Genomic DNA, 24,476 nt, shown 5'->3' with positions numbered 1-24,476 from the left:
CCCACCTCCTCCCCGAGCCGCGGCAATGGCGGCGCGCACTTCCCGCCGCCCCCCGGGCCGCAGCAATGGCGGCGCGGGGCTCCCGCCGGCTCCCCGAGACGTGGCAATGGCGGCGCGCACTTCCCCCCCCCTCCCCGGGCCGCGGCAATGGCGGCGCCCCCCCCCCGTCGGCTCCCCGGGCCGCGGCAATGGCGGCGCCCCCCCCCCTCCTCCCCTGGGCTGCGGCAGAGGAGGGAAGAAGAGAGCTCTCCCGCCTCTCTCCCCGCCCCCTGTGCTGCCTGCAGGGAGCCAGGGCAACACGGTAACACTGTAACAATTGCGAAATGCCGGCTTTTACTGGCAGGTGCTTGGCTCGGCGCCCTGGCTGGCACGTCTGGGGTTGTAAATGTCAGAAAATTATTAATATATTAGCCACACCCGACTATTAACCGCACTTCCGGGTTTCCACCAAAATTTTTGTCAAATTGCTGCGGCTTGTATTCGTAAAATTACTGTAATTTCGTGTAAGGGTTTTTTGAAAAGTTCCTTGGACCAATTCACTTGCTACCAAAAAAATGAGTAAGGTGAAAGAGAAATTTCACTTCCAAGTCAGCTTCCACTCCAAGGAAGGCAAATTTCAGTAACAGATTTGTTAATGGGAATGTTTACTGTGTTGGAGGGCTGTGTAGGATAATCCAGCAGTCAGTTTGACAGGTCAATCTACAAACCAGAATATAATTCAAAGTCAGATTGAAATCATCAGCAGCAAAACTTATCTTAGACAAGTATTTCACTTCTCTATGCATGCCTTTTAATGGAGTAGCTAATTTCTCAAGTCTTCAGTTTTAATGTCATTTTTACGTCGTATGCTTTTATTAGTGTAAAGACAGTGCTGGAATTGCCACCCAATTTTCGTGAGGGAGATGGTCCTAAGTAGGAGCGATGGGCTCACTGACCATTCCCAGAGCCATCTACAAGGTGACTGAGAGAGCAACAAGCACTCCTTCATCAAGGCACTGCTGCTGGTGCAGAGGACACATACTGGCTGGCTTTAACTGGTCAGTGCTTCTTCTTCCACAAAGCCTTTTGGTTCACTACCCCAGTCACAAATGGTGCTCCAAATGTGAGGATGCTTCATGATAACAAAACATGGTGGAGAATAAGAAATGCATTTTTTACTTTATCTCCTTCATCTCTTTCACATCCCACGGCAACCAAGAGACAGTGTCAGCATTTTATGTCATGCAGACATCTGTATGTGGCAGCACCTTCTGTGGAAGGAGAAGGGGTCTTTTCTTAGCAAATTTGTCCTCCTTCATGCTCTAACCCTTCAGTAGAGCATTTTCATATTAGTTCAGTTGGATTGCCTACTATTTTTGGTAACCTCACAAGCATGCACACAGTTGCTTTGCCATCTCCCATCAGCATTAAAAGCCCACTGCTGCACACCTCCTTCTCCCACTCATTCCTGCACTTGCCTGGGAAGCTATTTGAGCAAAGAAGCAGCTGAAACATAATCTTTTTTAATTACTAGCAACTGCGTGTTCCAGTAGATATATATGACTGTAAACCCACGTGCACAGTGACCTCAATGCTCTTTAGCCTAAGCAGAGCTCTCGTGCAGACCTCATCTATATAAATACTTGCTTTATTTTCCCCCAAGCAAGACAGTGTTTTAGCTCTTTTTAACTGGAGATTCATGACTTTACAAGGACTTATCTGAATCACTGGCAATCACTCTGCTAAACCCCAAAGTATGTCTCTCTGTTTTCTGCTGATATAGATGATTTTTGAAAGCAGTTAGCATTTTGAGGAGCTTAAATGTAGGATGCTGGAAAGAAGTCTCCTTTACAAAATGTTTGCAACGTTTTAATCTAAATTCATTCCCCATAAAATGGCTGGCTGTGAGCATCACAGATGCAAGAAGTCTGGGATTGCAGACTTTGTCAAGTATATAAACTTTCTCTCTTTATTATTGTGAGAAAATATTATTAATTATTGTGAGGAGAAACAAATCTGAGGATATATGTCTCCAGTCAAAATTGTATCCATGCTTGATCTCAGCATGTTCTTTTATTCCCTGTATATTCAGTTTATGTGCAACCTAGTTTTCTCCACTGAAGGTTGTGAATAACAGATGTAACCTCATTGTCCTTACTGACTTCACCGAGCTATAATTGAACACTGCTTTTGGTATGCTCTCAACAGTGTTGCTTGTATACTGCAAGTCATCTAAGTACTAATATTGAATTTATTCCATCAAAAACTAGCCCCTAGGGGTAAAAACAAACCAGAAATAATTAAATTCATCTAGTAAACCACAGGCTAATTTGAATAACATGGCCTTCTCTTAATGCTGTGTGTACATACAGCAAAGATAGATCATTGCAACAGCCTGGCATCCACTCGAATGCCTGTGAAGCCAAGATTCTCCATTTCATCAATGAGTGTTTTGAACAGGAGAGAAGAAATCTGAGTTTCTGTGTGTTTTTCCCCAAGCAGAAATGCTATGTACACTATTGCCAGGTTTTTCCATGCAGCGCTTTACTTCTCTTTGAGCTCCTTACAGATTGCACTCGTGCATTTTTATTGCTTCCAATATGTCAGAGTGAAATGGCAGTAGCCTTGTGTCAAACCAGTTATACATCTGATTGAAATCCGTTCACATTTCACCTGCAACTCATTATTTTCTCATTTCTATGTTGTTCTCAGGATGAACCAGTTCACAGTTCACACTTTCTCTTGGAATACACATATCTATTACATGCCTCAGAGCTTCAAGGGCTAACCAAAAATCTATGGAACTCCACTTAATATTTTATTCAGTATGACACAGCTTCTTGTATGGATCCGGCCCATACAGTAAGGTAGGCAAAAACCTGCAATCAAACTGCATTTTTCAAAGGCCTAGTGGAAATTTGGGTCTGTATATAAAGCTCGGTGATGAATGCCTCTTCTTCTATCTTCCTTCAGCTCTTGATATAGAAAAGTTTTTGCAGTCAGTTAAGGAAAAATCAGCATGTACTTAAATGTTGCAAAGTGGGATGTTTTTATTTTTAAAATTTCTCTTTTTCAGCTGTGCTACTTTGTATTTTGCATACGAATAAAAATCACGAAGAGTTACATATCACAGCTTAAATATCAAAGATGACTGTCAAATAATTCAAACAGAAGGCTCTTTATTAAAGTCACTTTACTGAACAATTTTGTATTGGAAACCAAACAAAATGAAGAATACTGCTTACTGAATCAAAGCACAGAATGTTGCTCTTCAGTTGCACATCTGCACAAGTGCTTCAATACATAGCTGAGTAACTAAGTTCCAACTTGGGTGTACTTGAATTCATTTCTTCACAAAATGGAAGCATGTACTCATCTACCATATCTCACAGAGGTAGAATATATAAGATTTATTCCAAGCAATTTAATCAAAAGACACCAAGTGATCAGCACTATTATTTTTATCCTGCTTTAAATTTGCCGTATCAAAACAAGACAATGCAACTTTTCACTTACATGTCATTCAGCTTATTTCACATTTTCCATTAGGTTTAGTGTGCTTTGGATAGGGTGTGAATGCTGCCTTGGTGATAAACTTCTTTGTTTCTCTGGAAGGTGGTGGGAGTGCTTCTTCTGGTTGCAAGAAGTATAACAGGAAGAAGAATGACAGCCACTCTTTACTGGAGACCTGAAAGCATTTTTTGTGGCACTTGTATTGCATAAAAATACAATTAACAAATGTCACCAACAATAATAATGCTTTGCATAGGATGTGGATATTCACCACCTTATCACAAAGCAAAGAACAATCATCAAAGGAAGAGACACATTCTTATGCATAACAGTAGTCTTATTTTATGGCATATCGTTTGTATAGCTATTTATTTTTAACAGCTGGTGAGCAAATGACTTTACTATAATGTTGAATTTCTTTCATTAGCTGTAGATATTTTTCCATAGAGTTCTGATCCAAAGTCAAATCAAAGTTAGTCATAGTATTCCATTCTATGATAATCAAAGTTTTGACTGACCATGCTCCTACTGATGACAATGGCAAACCCAGGGTCTTGTTTGGTTGTAAAGATGATGAACCAAAACCATTAGATGACTAGAAATTTGGCAGAAGCTGAAATCCTAGAGCTGAGAATGCTTCAGAAGTTAGAGATACATTCATATTTTTAAAAACATATCCACATGCAATGTGATGTCTCTAGCATGCAAAATGCATCAGAGGAGCACAAGCTACTTTTGTGGTGTGAAATAAATGTTGTATGGAAGAATGAAAATGCTCTCCAGTTTCCTAATGACAATTTTATTACTCACTCCATGGAATCTGTTCTCGAGTCTTGTTTGCTAGAGTGAACTATATAAATTGCAAGTATATTATTCTAATGACATGGAAATGACATGGAATTCTACCATAAAAACTGGTAGAAAATTAGTTATAAAACTTTATGTCAACATCATCAGTTATCTTAAAACTTCAAATTGTTAAGCTGTATTAGAAATATTTTCAGATAATCCAGCCTACTTCTCCTTAGCTTTCCAGAGATTATTCAGAAATGAAGTGTACCCAAATCAGTTCTGTATCTGCCCTGCAATGTCACGATCCAGGCTTCTCCCTGAGGCAGGTTGTTAATGCCATGAGTCCTCATCATGGCAGCAGCTGAAAAAGAATGTGTTTAAACTCTCCTCCTTGATCTGCTGCTTGTTGCAGCTTTGCTGTGTCAGGAAAGTAGTTTCCAATACAGGATGCCTCTAAATTAATTTGTACACAGCCTACGTATCTTCTTTGCCTAACCATAGCTCCATCTCCACTGCAAGCCAGCACATGGTTCTTCTGTTTTCCTTATTTATTATTAACACCTACTTTCTTTTTTCTGGTACCCTCTGTGTATTTTGGTATCATTGTATCTGAATTTTGCTTCTCTTCCTTCCATAAGTAGCAAATATAGGTGTTAGCCCTCCCAGGATTCTGTGGGAGAATGCAGCATCTCCTAATTTACAGAACCAGGTGCATCCATAATGTGTATGGATATACACAACAGCTGTAGAGCTGTTTGGCCAGCCAGCCTCTAAGCCTGACCTCCAGCATGGTCAGAGCACATCCTTCAGGATGCTGCGTGCTAGAATGCAATAAGACAATTACCATGTTCCCTAGGGCATCCAGACAGGATGTCTGCAGGCAATCTGCAATCTGCCGAGCTGATAAGATATGGGCTGGAAGCAGAACATGCTATGTTGCCTGTTTTTTGTGAGATCATTCTCCCACAGAGAGGGATAGTATCTTTTACAAAAGATACTATCATATCTTCTGTTCCTTTTCTTCAAATCTGCAGGTTGTTTAGAGATCCTGTGAGGAGATATAAATCTTCCTCTAAGCATCAGTGCCAAGATCTGTTGTTGTGTGAGGAACTCTTGTGCTTGCTTCACGCTTGTCTAGTGTGGTGATTAAGTGGAGATATGTCCACAGGAAATGCTAACACTAAAGCTTATGCTCATCACAGTTGATGACAAAAATCTTATTAGTCATACTGAAATGCCAAGGGAGAAATTGTGAATTCTATTGGAAATATTCAAGGCTCCTTATCATTCCTACAGAAAAGCCTTGCTACCTGAGACAGGATGGATGTGCAGATACTGCAACTGATTAGTGACAGTAACACCCTAAAAGACAGACAGCCATGTAGACAATAAACAAGAATGAGCTGTTGGACTCCACTTTGCCCATTCCTTGTGGCCTTTAATTTCTTCTTGATAAGTAGTGATCCATACAACATCATCTACAATACAAATGCTGCATCCTCACAAGATCATCCCAGTGTCTGAAGTGGCAATCCCCTTTAGAACTCTTCCTTGTGACATTAGCTAACTCTGTTTCTCAGTTTCTGACTCTTCCTCCCATCCCTCATGCTACTCAGCTAAGAATTACTTACTAGTAACTAATGCCAAAACTCATGACAGCCAAAAAATTTCCTTTTAATAGCTTTGATAGCTTGCATTGCTTTGTTGGCTATAGGTAGAGCAGATACGTGATAAGCTTGGTAAAATTTTCTGCAGAAACCACCTTCTGACAAAAATTGCATTTGTCCCTGAGCAGAAACTGAAGGCCAAAAGATTTGCTTTCATTACCAAAATAAAAAAATGGGGGACATGTCCTTTTTTTATTTAAAAACTACACACTAGAACTGAACATTATTGTTTTTAGGCTAAAAACCAAAATACTTTGGACAAAGGCCAGAACACTTCAGCTGAGAAACAGCTAATGCTTCATCACTGTGGTTAGCAGATGTGACTGGATCCACACAGGGAGTGAATTTGTTCCACAAAACTTGACATTTTTTCACAGTCACATTTCAAGCGGAAAAGAAACCCTTTGAAAGTGTGGTGATAGATTAAAAGGAAATCATCCCTTCTTTGCAGAGGAAAGCCAGGTATGCACACACAGAATGGAACTGGCAGTACAGCTCTCATGGGTTTTCCCTGCTCATTCTCCTCCCTGCTGCACGCAGTCTGTCGGTCTCACCGCAGGAGAGAGGGCTCAGACCTCTCAGATAATGGGCATGTGAAAAGCTGTCACTTCAAATCTTTCTTAAAAGTGTGTTAGCCTTTATAAACTGCCCCCCAGCCTGATTGAGGAATACATTTGGTAAAGGTCCAAGACTGTGCAAAATACAGTCATTCCATGTGCTCAAGATACTTGGTCATTTAAAGGTTTACTGTGTGTGGCAATCTATAAAGAGATCAGAAATGCTTTCCACTTAACATGTCCTTCAAGATAGGACACAAAGGAGTTTTAAAAAATTCAGGAGGTGCTTGCTTAAATTTACAATCATTCAGTATGCCTTATGTTACTCTCCTCCTTGCACAGACTGAAATAAAAACTGATGTGTTTGTTTTCACCTCAGTCCCAGATTTTTTTAAGCTGTGTGCATGCAATTCATTTGGGTTAATTTGCTATCAATGTGTCAGTTAGGGAGACTTTCCTACAAAATGCCCTGGATGTTTCCTGTCTCCATGCCTTAGAAAGTTCCCAAGCCCTATCCCCTGCCTGTGGAAGGGATATCTGTCCCCATGGCCCAGAAGCTGTTGCTACAGCCTGCTCACTCTTTGGCTAATGGAGGAATTTCATGGCATGGAGGGTCACGCCACAGCAGAGCCACAGCAGGGAAGTCCAGCTGCAGTCCCATCTGAATGGCACCACTCTAGGAACATGCATCTGCTGTCACTTATTTTACCTTACAACTTGTCAATAAAATATTTTTTTCCTCTCTTCATCCTTTATTCCTCACCTCTCCGCATGGCAAACAATAGTTTTTCTTTCAGGTGTGGTTTCACTCAGAAACAATATGGAATTCCTGTTCTCAGGAGTCTGGGGCTGTGGATGTGGCTTGAGCTCTGTGTGTTGCCGGGCTGGGGAGCTCCATCACTGAGGGCACAAAGCTCTCACCGTAGCTGGGCTGCCATTTGGCATTGCCAGTGACCAAAACACACAGGGTAGGTAGAAGTGAAGCCACGTGGCTCACAGAGGCTGATGTCCTTGCATGGCCCCACACCCAGCAGCTGCCTGGCAGTGATGTGTAGCTGCTACAAGTGCTCCAGTTTAACAGGCCATCAATCTGCCTGTTTCACATGTTCCTGTTTAGCAACTAGCAACGTGGCTGGTGCCAACAACTACATAAGGGTAAAAATTTGGTAAAGGAGCATACATTTTAGCCTTTCTCTAAAAAAGGGATTTGTCCCTGGGCAAAGGGATCTACTGGAGTGTGCATGGGGTTTGTTATATTCAGTTCTTAAATCTCTCCCCTGCTACAAGTTGCAGCACCAGTGGGGCGTCAGGGGAACTCCTGGGCTCTCTCTGGGGTGTATTGTCCCTAAGGAACACTGCCAGTTGATGTGTGCTGGAGTGGTGAACAGGTCCTATCAAAGCTGTTTTCAGGTCTTCTTTGGGGTTTGACATGTTTCTCTGTCATCAAGAACCATACACCATGCTGCCCAACAGACCTTTCTTCCTTATCTCTTTCAAAAGCTGTTCAAAGCCTATACTCACAGCTACAAGGTACTCATGAGTGAGTCTCTCAGGTGTCTCAACCCTAGCAGATCCCCCATGGGATGAACTGATGCTGCCCCATAAAGGTGGCAGAGGTTGTGAGTACAGCACAGTCAGGCAGAGGAGTCAGCCTTGATATTTGGAGAGACTGTAATCTCAATCCCAACAATTTAGAAAGGCTGTTGAAAGATCCAGGTTACCATTTGGCAAAACATCCAGGTGTGAAAAACACGTTTTACTGTTTTGGTAAAATTTAAAAGGTTTCATTAAAAGACAATAGGAGACACACATAAAGTAAAGCATTAAAACGGCCGGGTGCTTGGCAAGTTGCTGAGAGCACCTGGTTGCTTTGGGAACACTTATTTAAGTATACTTTACAATACATTAATTTGTTGCATATTTATGTTTTTTTATGTATAATAAAAATTTTTGGGAATTGTTTAGTATGGTTACTTTTTGGGTTTGTTTTTTTAGATCATGTGTGTTTTGTGGTTTGTGGTTTTAATTCTTTATTATTTTTTATTTTGGGTGGTGGTTTTGGTTTTTTGTAGTTGGTGAGTGTTGATAATTGTTGTGTTAGTTGTAGGGTTTTTATTACACATTTACAGGTTGTTATTTTAACTAGGTAGGTAGTTTTAGCATACTATTTCTAAAAAACTTATGTCTAACTTTTGCTATTAGAAGAAAAGAACCTATATTCATACAGAAAAGCTATTTTAACAATATACATACAGCATTTATCTCAATAGTTGCAAAAAGCCAATAATATGTTATGCACTTATAACACAGGGTCTGCCAAGCATCAAAGTTCACACAGTCCAGACTGATGCTCGCCAAGGTTTGACAGCCTTAAAGCACAACCATATTTGAAACACACTGTTAAACCTTCTCATTTGTTTTTATTTCACTCTGGGAAATGGATTTAGAATAAACCAGATCCCTCTCAAGTACTCCATGTGCTGCTCCATTAGTGGTGCAACCCAATGGCCAGCGAGGGAGCTGTGCTGTGAGGACAGCTGCATTACAGCTCACTCTGTCAGCTCTACCACTCATGATTTATGGATTTCTTTTGCCACCAGAATTAGCTTCTGTTTGCCCTCCTTAGTCATTAAAAACTCATGCATTTTTCTAATTATATCATTTGAGTCTTAAACTTTCCATCGCTATTTTAAAACTGAAGTATTTTCTAGCATGTAAAACTACATCAAAGAAATATGTTTGCTGCTTCTTTCAAAAATTTTAAAATATTGATCATTTTTAATGAGCTTCATTGTAAAGCAGCCTTGTGACTCTTATCAAGGACACTGTAAATGCATGGCTGTGATGATGTTGACCTAGCAAAAATGCTTTCAGTGCTTTGAAACCTGTAGTTCCGGCATGCTCTAGGAAAACAGTCTGGGTTTTTTACACTCTCTCTCATACAACATGCTGTAGTAGTAGTCTTAACCTGTCTTAATTTTTTAATTAATGTCACAAGCTGGACCTGGAAGAAAAGGTTTTGGATTGAATTTTTTGTGGTTGAATATTTCGTGTTGAAGATCTGATATTTGGTTTGGGGTTTGGCGGGGGGACGGTTTGTGTAGGACTTTAATCTTTTTGGGTAATGGGCGAAAGTAGCACAATGTGCAGTAATGGTTCTGGCATATTTTCAGTGATCACGGCAGAATTTATTTCACCTCTCAGTATGTAGGAATATATTCCAGTGGGTAAGGAGTGTTCATTATTTTAAGCTTGACTCAGTACAAATATATATATTTAAAAAAAGAATATAACTAGATCAGCCCACACAAAACCATGAAGCCAGATGTCTTTTTTTGCCTCAAATTCAAGTAAATCCTTTATAAACTGATGTGGAGAAAAAGCTGAAAGGGAAGATTTAATTATATGCTACAATCAAGAAGGCATTTTACATCCCAATTGGCAGAGCCCTTACTGTGTATTTTAAGCAAGATGAAGATGACAGAAGAAAGCAGAGAAAAAAAACCCAGTTTCTATACTAGCTCTCTGGTGCAAGGAACAGCTTGATCTTATTTATTGCATAATTTTTACAAGTTCTGATATTTAGAGCCTGTCCTGTAACATCCAGGAACAAACACTAAGGAATCTTAACCATATTATAATGAATTATAAATTAATTTCCTGGAGTCGTGGCCATGGCTCCTAAAGGGATATTAACATATATGCCATTTTTTTTGGCACCTAATGAGTCTCGGGTAGGTTTTTCATAATTAATCTTCAGAAAAATGGATAAGGATTAGGAGCGAGGGGAAATTCTTTCAGCATTCTCTTTATAACTTCATGCATCTTTACCAGAAACAAGTGGAATATTATAATGTTTTTTCTTAATTAATTTGCTTTGAGATCTGCCAGATTCATCTAACAGCTTTCTTTTAATATATTAAAAACTGCAAAGTGTCCAGATCCAGAATAAATGCTCAACTGTCATAAAAATTGCTTTTTGTAGGTATAGACATTTTGATTTCCTTCCCCTTCTAAACAGAAGAGTGATCTTAATGATCAGTTTTTTATGCCCCAGTACATTTACACTAAAAATTGAATATCCTGTTCTTGATTAGAAAATAGGATTCAGTAACAAGCCTTTTAAGTAGAGCTGCCCATAGGCAATAGGTTTCACAGACTTTCGACAGCAGGTTTCTCACAAAGGCATTCTCTCCTCATCTCTTTAAGCTGTTCTGAATGCAGAATGAGCAATAAACCTAATCATAACTATTAGCTTTGTGTATAAACAGTTTGCAATATTGGGTACTAAAAAATACTGGAGCATTTGCTTGCCAGATCTAGTAACTGGTAATGTAAATACAAAACATTAAACTTGAGATTTCTTTGATAAGGGCCGAGAGTAAAAAGGGTAATAGTGCTTTTGGGGATAAGAATAATCTCTGAAGAGGGGAACTGTGAAAGTTTCCCAGCCTGTACTAGTAAACAGAACTGCACATCTATTGAATGTGATTAATGAAGTGTAATGATTGCATAGTTACGCACCGGAAGAGCAATCAAAATTACCGTTGTTAACTTTAGCAGAGTTTTGGTGCTGTAGTACCAAGTACCAGGTATTTGTTAACTGCTGGCAGGCATTTGAAATTATTTAAAAGGGTCAAGAAAAACCGAACTTTTAAAATTCAAATTTTTAGCCAGGATTCCTAATTGTCTATAACTGCTAAATACCTAAGACTTTGATTTATATGATTTACATGGCAATCACAAATATTTCTCTAAACACAGTTGCTAGAATGCAGAGTGACATTTTACTTGTCTTCCTATCAGAGTTAAAGCAGGTGGACCTTCGGGAACAAGACCTTGCTCTTCCTTGGGCTTCCCAGTCACTGGCCTGGCCTCATTGTGCTGCTGTGGGACGCCAGACCTCATAGTACAGCTGACTGAAATCCTGCTGACTAATAAATATTGCTAAGAGCTGATGTCCTCAGAAATCTACCATCATGGATAGTCTTCATTGCTTTACAGTTTAAGAAACACTTTGGTAGGTAGGGAAAACAGGGTGGGGGGTTTTTTAAGAGAAACATCTGAACAAGGAACATTTCTGTCAAATCCAAAACAAGATTTAGAAAATTAGTCAAAAATAAAGCAATGTAAATGGAAAAAATCTTCATTAATACTTGCTAAAATCAGAAAGACTCTGTCTCCCAGGGCTATCATAACTGTCTTGCTCTTCCTGTTGGAATTTACTGGTGGCCAGATGGTGTCTTATTTTCACATGAAGTGGTGTGCTTTCTTTCACAACCTGAACTATTTACTAATAAAACTGGGTTTTGTCCCAGAGAGTAATATTCTTTTGCTGCTATACATTTTTGTGAATGAGTTACTAAATCTGAAGTATTCTGTAATGTTCAACTAGCAAAAAAAGTGACGGCTAACCATATGCCTAAAAAACATTACCCAAATAGTTGAGGACTCTGTGGACTGAAAAATATTCTCAGTTTTTCAACTAAGAATATTTTCCATTAAACTGTCTTGTGTTGAGAGATTTGCATAGCTGTGTGCAAAGAAGCAGGCAATTTTATCTATCTGCAACACAAGTGTCCCCAGGTAGGTGTTGCTTGTCCAAGGTCCAAATAAATGCAATGGAGATGTTGTTCCCATGGTCAGTGGTGTCTGAATAACTGTTTTTCTTACCCAAAATTCACTGACTCACTCTCTAAAAACTCCACTGATGCTAATGGGAGCTGAGACATCTGTGTAACTCATGGCACACACCTAGATGCTGGAAGTATAAAACGCTTTGGGAGAGTTGAAGGCTCAAACAGCAAACCTCAGCCCAAATGTTCTTCAGCTCTGACAGTTTGTAACTCTCCCTCACCAAATATCAGCAAGCAGTTCCCTTCAGAACTGTAAGGCTTGGAACACTTACTAAGGAGCTGCAACACTGTGCTTCAAAGGCCAAATATCCAGTTAGCTGTGAGTCACATCCCATGTATTGATCTCATGCCATCTGGAAGCACAAGCTCAAATAACCACCATCACCCGTTGTGTAACTTCAATAAAGTCAAACTGCCAAGGTATTTCAAGTCTCTGAAAGTGCTACCAGGAAGAATACTTGCTGGCCACAGGTAGGAGGGGTACAGTGAAAAAATAAGAATTTGATATGATATTGGACAAAATAGAACCAGGGCAGATTAATCCCCCTTAAGATAATAGATGATAAAAGTAAAGGGAAAAGGGGTCAAGAACAGTCAATAGCTGGAACAGAGGATTGGGCACATAGCCATTCTGGTGGATTTGGGCCAGATATAGCCTGAGGCTGTACTTAAGCAGCTCTGAGTTGGAATGTTTAGATGTTAGTTTGAATGGCTATAAAAGTTTAATTAATGTCTGAGGGGCTTGGGGAGACAGATGAGCAGAGAATTAACATCCAAAAATTGCTTCCCATAATGAAACTCTACCAGTTTCTCATAAAACCTACAAATGCAAAGAGAAATATATGAAATGTTTTCTTTTGTTACTATAGAACCTTTGAAGAATTCCTTCATAAGGCTCAGAGTTGTTACTACAGCTGTAACTATTTCCTTTCTAAACTAAGAGGTTTATTTATAAATGTCTTCAGTTTCAAAATACTGTGGCCAGAAAGAAAAAGCAAATCCATACATTTGTGTCTTTATTGCACACAGAAGACAGAAGGTGTGCTTCCCTGACACTACATACTTTAGTGTGCCAAACTCAGTAGCAAAAAAACTGAAGTATGTGAGGAGATATTTTGTAGCTGGACAAAACCTTATCAGTCTTGGTGCCTTGGACGTGTATTGATCATGCTCTGTGACAAGGCAGAGTTTTCCCCTGCAGTGTAGAGATGCATACTTAACTGTGCATGGCATTTCTGCCTTCCTGCTGCAGCATTCAGCACTAATTAGCCCCAGATACATTGGATTGCACCCTTAGATCATTAACTTGTTTTAGTAAGCTAAACATTTAATTTGCATTATTATGTGTGGTATTATGAATACGTTGCACATGACATAATGCCTGAAAACCTACCCACGTATGCAAAAATTGAGTAAAAAAAATGCAACCCATTGCTTGTGCACATCCTTTTCTTGGGTCCTGAAGCAGATGTTTACTAAACATCCTTGGTTCTGCATGCTGATTTTTTTTCAGCTCAGGAAAAAGATCTCCCACCTTGGATCAGACTCTGTTAGTACCATCCACCAGGCTCTCTTTTTTCTTCCAAAACAGAAAATTCTCTTCACCACCCAAAATAACACTGTCCACTTAACTTGGCAAAATAATCAGGGCAGGGAATATTCCATATTGTATCACAATGAGTTTATAAGACTGGCAGATCTTTTTGCCCTTCATGTTGGCTGGAAGCAGAAGTGCTGTGCTACTGAAAAGTGGAGATCTACTGTTTCCCCAGAATATTCACAGGTATTTATTTTTCCTTCATCTGTCCCCCAGGACACCCTGTAGGTAGCTGGCCAGCCGGCTTAGTTCCTGTTGAAGTGATTATTTAATGTGGTGAGAATGTGTTTATTGTGTAGTTAATGATAGCAGAAATGTAGAGCCTTGGATGGATGCCTTTTTTTTCTTCCCTAAATCTAAGCAAATACATGAAAATCAACCTATTTTTCTTCCTTATTTTTCTCAGTTGCTAAAAGGAACTGGAGCCCAGGGAATTTAATTTGGCTTCCATATTCAAAGGCATATTTCTTCACCTTTGCTAAATCTTTGTGCATTTTCTCTCTGGTACAGAACTGTAGACTCAGCTTAGAAAGGTTCACTTGAAAACCATGTTTGAAAAATTAAACTCATATATTTTTTTCTCTAAATGCCTACAAAGAGACACATTTAAAAGACCAGCATTTTTGAACAAGCATGCTTAGATATTGGATCGGTTATTTTTAAAATATCTGAATGAGGGGTTCTGATTTTCACGAATGTTAGTCACATACCATATCCAGTGGAATTCACTGGGGTTATACATTTTTCTGCAGCTCAGAGAATTAGTCCTTTCCACACAAGAGACCAATATTTAGGCTTGAAAATGTGGATGATATTATCAGGAATATGGACATGCAATTCTAAAGGCATCTGTTTGGAGACTTGTAACAAAGGAGGAAGCCAAGAGAGATTTCTGGACTGCTGTGGCAATGGGTGTGTTACACTGTGACAGCACAGCACCAGCTCCCCATTCCTGTAAAATAAGCTTATGTCTAAACATCAACACGTATGTAAAGCACCTTGGGCTTGCTTGGAAAACAAAGTTCATAAGAGCAGCTGGAAATAATCCTTCCCCATCTGTAACTGGAGCATTCCTTGAGCTGTGCAAATGTAAAACAAAGTTTCTGCTGTCTGTGCTCGGAACAGGAAACTCCAGCCCTCTGAACTTCAGCTTGAGCTTTTCAAACGTAGCTCATTTGCAAGAGAATACATGATGAATAAGGTTTGGGTGCTGCTTACAGAATATGCATGAGAATCACAATGGTAATTCTTACTCTTTCCCATCCAATTGTTTTGAGATCTTTTCTATTCCTAATTAAAAGTCTACACACAAATGAAGACATCTACAGATTTTTGAATGTGATTTGAAAGAACATAGTCTACAAAACAACAAAACTAAGGAATGAAAAATCATGACCTCTAAAGAACAATGCACTAAGGATGTTAATTTCCAAAAAGGAACTACCACACTAGTGGCAGTGTGGCTTTTTAGGAATGTCCCTTTCCCAGTTTAGAGCACTGGAGTCTACGGGGCAATGGGAGTGGTGAAATTATCTGCTTGGTGCCAACTCCAGCCTCCTCATCGAATAAATGCTTTTGGTCACCAAAAATTTTTAATGCTGCTTCTTTTGATGATGTCTTCATTGTTTACCTACTCCTTACCTTTGCAGGAATGCTTTTTAGGAAGATGCCGTGTCTGCAAGAATATCTTAAGATCCTTCAGCTGTTTCTTCTGTGGCATGAGTGATTAGTTTTCAGAATCTTTGCTTTAACTGGAGGTATCACAGCTATAAACCACTAGCTCCTTATCTCTGTCCAAGACAGGGCTACATTGCCCATTATAAATCCTGACAACATTGTTAGAAAACATACTGGGGAAACAACCCCCCAAACTTGCTTCTGAGGCAAAAAAAGTAACATCTGCTCATTTCTAATGTCTTCTGGTATCCTTGCAATGAACCGATTAATTATTAATGATATTATATTTATAGCCAATTCAATGGAAATCAATTCATTAGGCTGAGAAGTTGTTCTGCATGGCCATCCCTGAAGCCTTATCCTAATCGTTAATTAAAGTCAGGTTTTGTCACTAATTACTCTAGGAGCATGCCCTAAAAAGAATTATGTCTAAACCCTGGCCATTGCAGACTATAGATTAAACACAGAAGAGTGAAAAACCTCCAGAACTACTGAAGTTCTATTTAAATTCAAGTTTCATCTGCACTAACTCCAGAGAACTTTTTGTCTGTTCCCTGTACACCAGTAGCAACAGAAGTGGTAAAAATGCCTTTTAGTCTGAAGAACCCCAAAACGCTTTACAATCAGAAATCACTTGAACACTGTCCTGAAGTGCAGCCTCCTTTGTGTTGAGAGGGAGCAGCTGCTCAGCTGTGCACTTCAACAGCAGCACACAGCAATTCCAAAGTACACAATATCAATTCTGACTGACTGAAACCACAAGGATGAATTTAGGCCAAAATAATGTGGCTGCCCAGACTTCTGCTCCCCATCGAAACTCTCACAAAGACCTACCAACAGAGAACTGATCACTACTTTTTTTCTTTCCCTATGCTTTCCTCCAAAGTAGAAGCGGGCTGCAGCTGCAGTATGCTGCAGCAAAGATTCTCTCTCTGCCTCAAGTTTTGCTTTAAAGGAAGATGTCCATCAAGTACAACCAGTAAAGGCTTCACCTGTGCAGAGGGGCCACTACTCAAAGTCCTTAACAGAGCTCTACAAAGAACTCAACCATCAGTAACCTATACATTTATTCCATGCTTATATTTTTGTGCTTTCTCCCAGTTGAAGCACATTTTCCAGTGAGCTTTTCTCTCCTCAGGTAGAGGAAGCATTAACGACTTGCCACTTGTCTTTGTTCATTTTACAGCAAGATTGCAGATCAACATAACCCTCTCTGCTTGCTTTAGATCCAACTATTCTAGGTATCCTCAAGGATGGGAAAGATCTTTGTGATTCGCAGAATCACACACACTTGATTAAAACATGAGAAGTATCTGTTGTAAACATGCATTGAGTTGAAGTGTTTATTTTTAACGTACAGTTTTTTAAGACACAATCTACATTAGTTTTACAACTCCAGTTCAAGTATAACCTTTGCTCATATGCCATTATTCACTCTCTCAGTGGTTTACTCTTTATAAACATCCCAGAGGCACTGATAACACTGATACCTGTTTAAGAATCTCCTTGTGCTGTGCATGCAGGCATGTGGTGCACTTTCAGGATAAAAGATTGAACTGTCATCATCAAACTACAGGAGTTGTGTATGGTTCTTGTAAGCTCTATCAAGCTATGAAGGATAGGTGTAACAGATTGCCATGCTCTTACACAACAGCATTAAATAGTCAAATATCATTGAAATTAAATGTATTTGAGCTGTCCATACAGGAAAAGAAACTTATTCCACCTCATTACATCTGGAAGAATAAATCTTAATTATGCTGTTGGCATGAAGATACAAAGTAATGCATAGCTGAGAAAGACTTTTCAAGTTTTGAAAAAATATTTTCTTCTTTTAGCATAACAACCCTTTTTTAATATCAGTAATAATTAATTTCTTTATAATGATGTCACAGTTATCTTACATATTTTTTAAACTGTCAAGTCTTTATCTATATTGCTTACTTACTTAAACCTATGTTAACATTCAATATTCATGGAAATAAAAGGGGTCTTTCAGATAATTTTTATAGCTGTACAGTAGTCCCAGAATGCTTTTAATTCATCTACCTTAATAGTAAAATGATACCTACTCCTTAGTGATAGGTACAAACACAGGTGGAAAGTCTAGACTCATGGAAACAGAGAATAGTTCGGGTTGGAAAGGATGTTTAGAGTTCATTTAGTCCACTCTCTTTCCATAGGTACAGACTTTTTTTTTACTAGATTGCTCTAGCTGCATTCTCCCTGGCCTGGAACACTTCCAGTGTCGGGACATCCACAGTTTTTCTGGGCAGTTTTTCTAAACCTATCCTTTTTCAGTTTAAAACCTTTGCCCCTTTGTCCTGACAATACAGGACCTGGTAAAAGTCCCTGTATTCTTATCACCCTCTTTATATATTAGCATACTGCAAAAAAGTCTCCCCAGATCTCTTCAGGCAGCCCCAAGTTTCTCAGCATTTCTATACAGAGGATCATCTCTATGGTCCTCCTCTGGATCTGCTCAAACAGATCGATGTCTTTCCTGTGTTGAGGACCCCAGAGCTGGACACAGCCCTTGAGGTGGGGTCTCAAGAGCAGAGCACAGGGACACAGTCACCTCCCTCATCCTGCTGGCCATGCAGCCCAGGGTGTGGCTGGATTTCTGGGCTGCAAGGACACATTGCCAGCTCATGTTCTACTCTTCTTTTGCCAATATCCCTAAGTCCTTCTCCAGGGGGCTTTTACCAATTATTTACAGTAATTTCACGACTATAAGGCGCACCCTTTTGACTAAAATTTTCCCCCAAACCCGGAAGTGCGCCTTATAGTCCGGTACGCCTTATCTGATGTACAAAGTTGCGACATTTGCCACCCCGGAAGTGTGAGCTGCAATGGGGGGGGCGGTACCGCGGGAGCGCCGAGTCGTGAGCAGGGGCCAGAGCGGGCAGCCACAGCTGGCAGGAGCTGCGCGGGGAGGGAGGGAGCTGCCCTCAGCCCCGGTTCTGGCATGGGGAGGGCACCTGGGGCTGCGTTTAAAGGCTACGCCAGTCTGTGAAAAATGTTTGCAAAGGTCAGTAATTTGTTACTTTGTTGCACGCAGCTCAGCTCCTCGCTGCAAAAAAAAAGGGTGAGCTGTGAGCCCAGCCGCGAGGGGGGGCAGGAGCAGCCAGCGCCTGCTCCCAGCCCCCGCCGGCCGCGCGGGCTGAGAGGCACCGCCCAGTCCCCGGCCAGTGGCAGCCACACAGGGAGAGAGGGAGTGAGCAGCACTGCGCTGCCCTGAGCCACGGATGGTCCCAAGCTGCCCTGAACTGCAGCAACCCCGAGGTGTGAGCTGTGGCCGCCCTGAACCACGTGCTGGGCTCCGTGCACGGGGAGGGTGCTTGGGAGTGCGTTTAAAGGCTACACCAATCTGTTAAAATGTTTCCAATTTGAGCACCTGCCAGTAAACTCCACAGGGATTCCTTTACTAATTAGTTACTTTGTTGCACACAGCCAGATCTTTGCGTCAAAAAAAAAAGTACGCCTTATAGTCCGGTGCGCCTTGTATGATCTACAAAGTTGCGAAATTTGCCCGCTCCCAGGGGATGCGCCTTATAGTTCGGTGCACTTTATGGTCGTGAAATTACTGTAATCCCTTAGCCTGTATGGATACTGGGGATTCCCCAACTTAGTTGTAGGATCTTGCACAAGACCTTGTTCAACTCCATGAAGTTCCCATGGGCCCATTCCTTAAGACTGCCGTGGTCCCATGGGATGGTATCCAGCTGCAAACCACTGAGGGTGCACTCAGACCCAGTATAGAGCAAAGTGGATTATTGCTTAGTTGCACAGCAAGCACATACTCTGAACTGAAATGTCATAGGTTCAAATAGGTCTTCCAGATTCAAAAAAACATCAAATGCCTTGTTAAAAACATGATTGAACTGGTAGAAGGAACTGCTCTGCAAAATGTCAGGGAGTGTATAGAAAATTCTAGTGAACTCTTTGGTGTGAAAAAGAGAAAAATCAATCTGGAATATTGCATAGATGTGTAGAGCTCACTACAATGGATCTGCAAACTGCAAATGGTAACAGATGCTGATTGATTAGGGTTTTAATTGCCATGCTCCATATGTCAACTGACCTTTATTAGCTTTATGTCGTAGCTTTTATTTCCATTAGAAACCACTAATAGAACATAATATCATCTTTTTGTAATTTGCAATTTGATTAGTGTCTATTTAATAATAGATTTGTCAAGAACATTAGGAAGTTGATTGTAAAATTTCCTGCAGGAGAGGCAGGCCACAAGGTCTAAAGAAGAGATGATAAAAAAAGGCACTGTGTGGAAATAATTGGCTATCACAGACTTCTTGTAATAATTTTGAGAAATGTGGGAGTAAAGAATGGCCACAAGATTGCCTTTTTCTTGCAGAGTTCTCATATTGGTTTAACTGGGAGGAAGAAGTTCTGAGAGATGGCATCCCTCAATCTGCAGCATTATACACAGCTTACCAGGAACACCTGCGAATTTTCTGGGCATAGTTGACAGCTTCCAGAAGAAAGTCTGGATTGTTTTAGTCCCTAAAACTCAGTAAAGCTGCACTGGCTCTAACCAAGCAAGGAGAATAAAGCTGGTCTGACAGGTTGGGTGAAGTTCAATCTTTGCATTAAGATGGCAAAAAGAGATGGCAGCATTTGCTGAACACTAGTATGGCGTGCTCTGACTTCAAGACTATTTTGAGATTATTCTGACTCAACAGAAACAAGTGTAAACAATGTGTAAACATTGTATAAACAATGAAGTAAAGTACAATGAATTTAGGGCTTTACAAATTCTAAAACAGAGGTAGAGATAAAACAGAGGTAAACATGTCCAGGAGGTGATTCTATTGCTTTTTTTAAAACTGTTCTCATCTTATTTCAGAGGCAGAATCTCTTCCTGGCAGATTCATCATTTCATCATCCACATTCATGCCTGTGTAGATGAAAAGTCTCCATCTTAGTCTGTTCTTGCCAAAAATTATCATGGCAGTTTCAATTTTCATCTGTTCTCCATAGATACCGAGTATAATTTTTATCCTTAGCCAAGCTTAAATGCTATGTATGCAAGGACTTGCTACAAGAGAGCCCAAGAGCCCGTTGCAGCTGTTCTATCTTAAATCTAAATTGATGCTGAACTTGCAGAGTGTGCACCCTAGAGTCTGATGTTCCCTAAACATTCAACACTTCCAGGAATGCGGCATCTACAGTCCCTGTGAGCAATCTATTCCAGTGCTTCACCACTCTCCTTTTCTTCCTTATCTCTGATCTAAATTGACCTTTTAATTTAAAAACATTACCCCTTGTCCTATTGCCACAGTCCACACTAATGTGCCTGTCCCTACCTTTCTTGTAGTCTCCCTAGAAATACTGAAAGGCTGCTATGAATGCTAACATGCTGATCAAAATGTGTTTAAAAGGCCTGCCTGGCATTATAAAATGACAGATTACTGATTCTGCTGTCCAAAGGGTCCGTGTTGTACCCAATGGAGTATTCATTTTCTACTGTCCACCAGAAAAGGAACAAATTCTTGCTTTGGTTTTATTCTTGGGATAATTAGTTTGGATTTGCTCTGGATTTTTAGGGGAAAGGTAGGGTTAAATTTGCTTTCATTGAATAGTTTCTATTAACTCCTTTCATGGGCTTGCTGGAAATACAGCACTAATTTTAAAGTGGGTTTTGTTTTGTTTTTTTTTAATGGGAGTGTTGTCATGGATGAGAGCAAAAAGGCTATTTTCTCCAAAGGTTTCGTGCATGTGTTTTACTGCTGTGCTATGCCTTCCATTGTGGAGACTATACTGATAATCCAGGCGAATGTCTTCTCCCATATTAATGTAACACACAAATATTTAAATCTGAATACATGCAAATGCCTAAATATTTCACAGGTCTGAGCTATGTCACTCTTTCTCAATCACAAGCATGTGTTGTGTATATTTAGTTGCTTTCTTTTAAAAAGGACCTTAATTTTCTTTAGGTTAAAGGAAAAATCTGTTTTCCTTTTTCCAGCATTATGTCCAGTCAAGGAGAGAAAGCTGTTCTAGAATTGGTATTGTAATTGCCTCAAAACACACCATGCTGTGCAAATTATAAAGAGAAGAACTATGAAAGCCAAGGATACAAATTAGTAGACAAGAAAAACCCTGTATTATTTTCAGTCAGCACTTCTGAAACATCACTGTTTCTTTTTACAAACTGCTAAAAAATGAAATCATCTCAGCCAGTTATGGTTTCTTGTAAAAGACTTTAAAAAAAGATGAAGAAGCCTAAAGTAGTCATTTTGTTATGTCTGTTTACATTGTAGTCCAGCAGATTTTAACAAGTGCAGCATAACTCCATCTTCACCTTAACTTAACAAAACTTTTAATCTGTGAGAATAAATAGAAGATCTAACAGTGATTTAACAGGAGATGGGGTCGAGACATATTAAAAAGAAACGTGAAATAGACATTTAAGGGTGCCTTAAAAAAATTATTAAAACCTTTGCTCAGTAAAGGAACCCCTTTAAAGTGCTTGACTTTTAACTACCTGAAATCACAGAAACATGTCAACTGCATGCAAACTAGTAAAAAATAATGGGAAGTTAATTGTTCCTTATTATGACAAATAGCTTGAACCACCTTTGTTGTATGGCAACAGCATTTAAATTATCTTGTCATTTATTAATGATTATTTATTAAGAGAAAGGAAGAGTGTCATGTCATTTCATTCTATTTAACCTATTGTGTCACTTAGCTTCATTACAAAGAATTCCTCCAAATCCAACCAACACACCTGCTTCCCCCCTCACTCACCCCCAGCAGGGTATTGGGAAATAAGAACTGTTCTAAAAATGGTGTCCTAGAATTTACTCCTTTACCCTTTGGTTGCTTAGCAAAGTAATGTGATCTACTAATCTGTTTGGGATTAAATTATTTGGGGTAACACACACACACACACACACACACACACACATTCATAGTTCACCCTCACCCTGCCCCTTTACCTCAAACTCAAAATCGAAACTGTTCCACAAACTTTTCTTTAAAAGGCAAATTTATTTTTAAATTCTGAGTGCAGTTATAAAAATCTTGGGACAAGCTCTTTTCATGCTTACCCATCTACAATAGATTTCTATATTCCTAATATAGATTCAGCATGGAATGTAAAGGAGACACACCACTGACTTAATGGGTTAATGATGGTGTCCCAAGGACTGACATCCATTTTCCACAGCATCTACTGCATCACTAGCCATGACTGACAAGTTATAAGAGATAATAAATACAGGAATATGGGGAATGCATTGCAGTTACTTAAGACTTTCTGAGGGAGACACAACAGACCCATGGTGGGAGATGACAGCAAGGTCCAGGCTCCTCATTTGCAAAGCAGGCATTCAGAGTTAGTCCTGCTAGAATTTCACATCTCAATGAAACCATGAAAGAATGCCATGGATTTAAGAGCATGCAGTGAACAGCAGACTGTTTCCTACTTGGAAAAGAGGTTATGGATTTATTGCCCTTAGTGGGCATCCTTAACTTGCTCTTATTTAGACAACAGACAGTTTAATCAACATTTGAATAAACATATTGATGATGCAAGGGAAGAAAAAAATATAGAAACAATTTTCCCCTGAAGGTAAAACCTGTTTTTCTTAAAATACATGCATAATCCTTACTGGTCAGACCAGTATAAAATTTGTAGCTGTTGACTTGTCAAAAGATGCAGGCAACTAGCGTGTTCTGTTCCCTAGAGTAGGGAACACTGTTCCCTACTGATGGGGAAAATGAGAAAAAGGCCATCATTCCCTACAGGTGGCTATTTTGCCCTTGTCTTAGGAGCTGCCTTGGTACAACTCTCTGTCATGTACAGTTCCAAGTCTGTACCCCTGTGTAACTCTGTGTTTCATGCAGTGTTGCAAGAATTAACGTGGTCACCCCAGGAACACTATGTTATCTTCCAATTTCTATGACTTCCCAGGGGAAAAAAAGGTTCAGTATGCAAGATATCTGTCTTCACCTACAATGCTTGAATTGAAAATGTCTCTAATATTCCTGGTATTATATGGTGAGGAATATGCCTATATATCTGGCCTTCAAGTCCAGGGAAATTACTTATTGCAAAGATAAAGATCTGAGAAGTTTCTCAGAAGACAAGAAAAGATGAATCCAAAGTGTCAAATATACACCCACAGATAACCACAAACTGCTTTTATAACTAAATCATTCTTGACTTTGCCTTCATTGACAAAGCTGTATCAAATACATAGTTATATATTAAAACTCCACTAAATATGTGGCTTGGAAGCAAGAAAAGAAGGGAAAAAACCCCCTTATATCAGAAGTTGCATTAAACTATTTTAAATATTTAGTTAGTGAATTGAAGCAACCATTGAAGCTATACCATTGAAGCTACAGTTTACAATAAAGGATGTAATTATATAATACTTAATCTATCTGTATTAATCTAGATAATATTTCGTAATTATAAATAAATGCAATTATTCATCATATATAATTTAAATAAAATTATAACTAATTCTAAAATAATAATCATCTTTCTAGATAGCATTTAATCTTTTTTTTACATTACATAAAAGCTACTGCTAATACACCACAAGCACACTGTAAAATAAGCAGTTAACATTATAACTTTGATTAAAACAAAATTTAGTTTTGCTTAAAGGCTAATCAAAGATGTCTGACAAGGATCATATATTTAAATATCAAGAATTATGGTAACACTTAAGTAGGTTGTTACTTGTAAAATTCATTTTCATTCAATTAACTCACATCAGCTCCTTTCTGATTTCCGCTTGTCACTTTAAAAAATAAATAAACCCACAAAAATTGTAAGATATCTCAATTGTTCTAATTAATTACTTTACACAGTGTTGCAATGTTATCCTATAAATACAGCTCTGTTTTTCCTCACACCTTTTCAAATATCTTCTTCATACCTTTTCAAATATCTTCTCTTCTTTTTTCCTCACACCTTTTCAAATATCTTCTATGAGGGAGAGCAAGTGATCTCAGTAATTTGTGTCTGATTTTATATCCTCACACATACACATTGACACATGAATTGCATTAA

The sequence above is a fragment of the Catharus ustulatus genome, chromosome 2 (assembly GCF_009819885.2).
Source record: "Catharus ustulatus isolate bCatUst1 chromosome 2, bCatUst1.pri.v2, whole genome shotgun sequence".
NCBI lineage: Eukaryota > Metazoa > Chordata > Aves > Passeriformes > Turdidae > Catharus > Catharus ustulatus.
The sequence above is the reverse complement of the archived record's forward strand: the minus strand, read 5'-3'. Positions refer to the sequence as shown.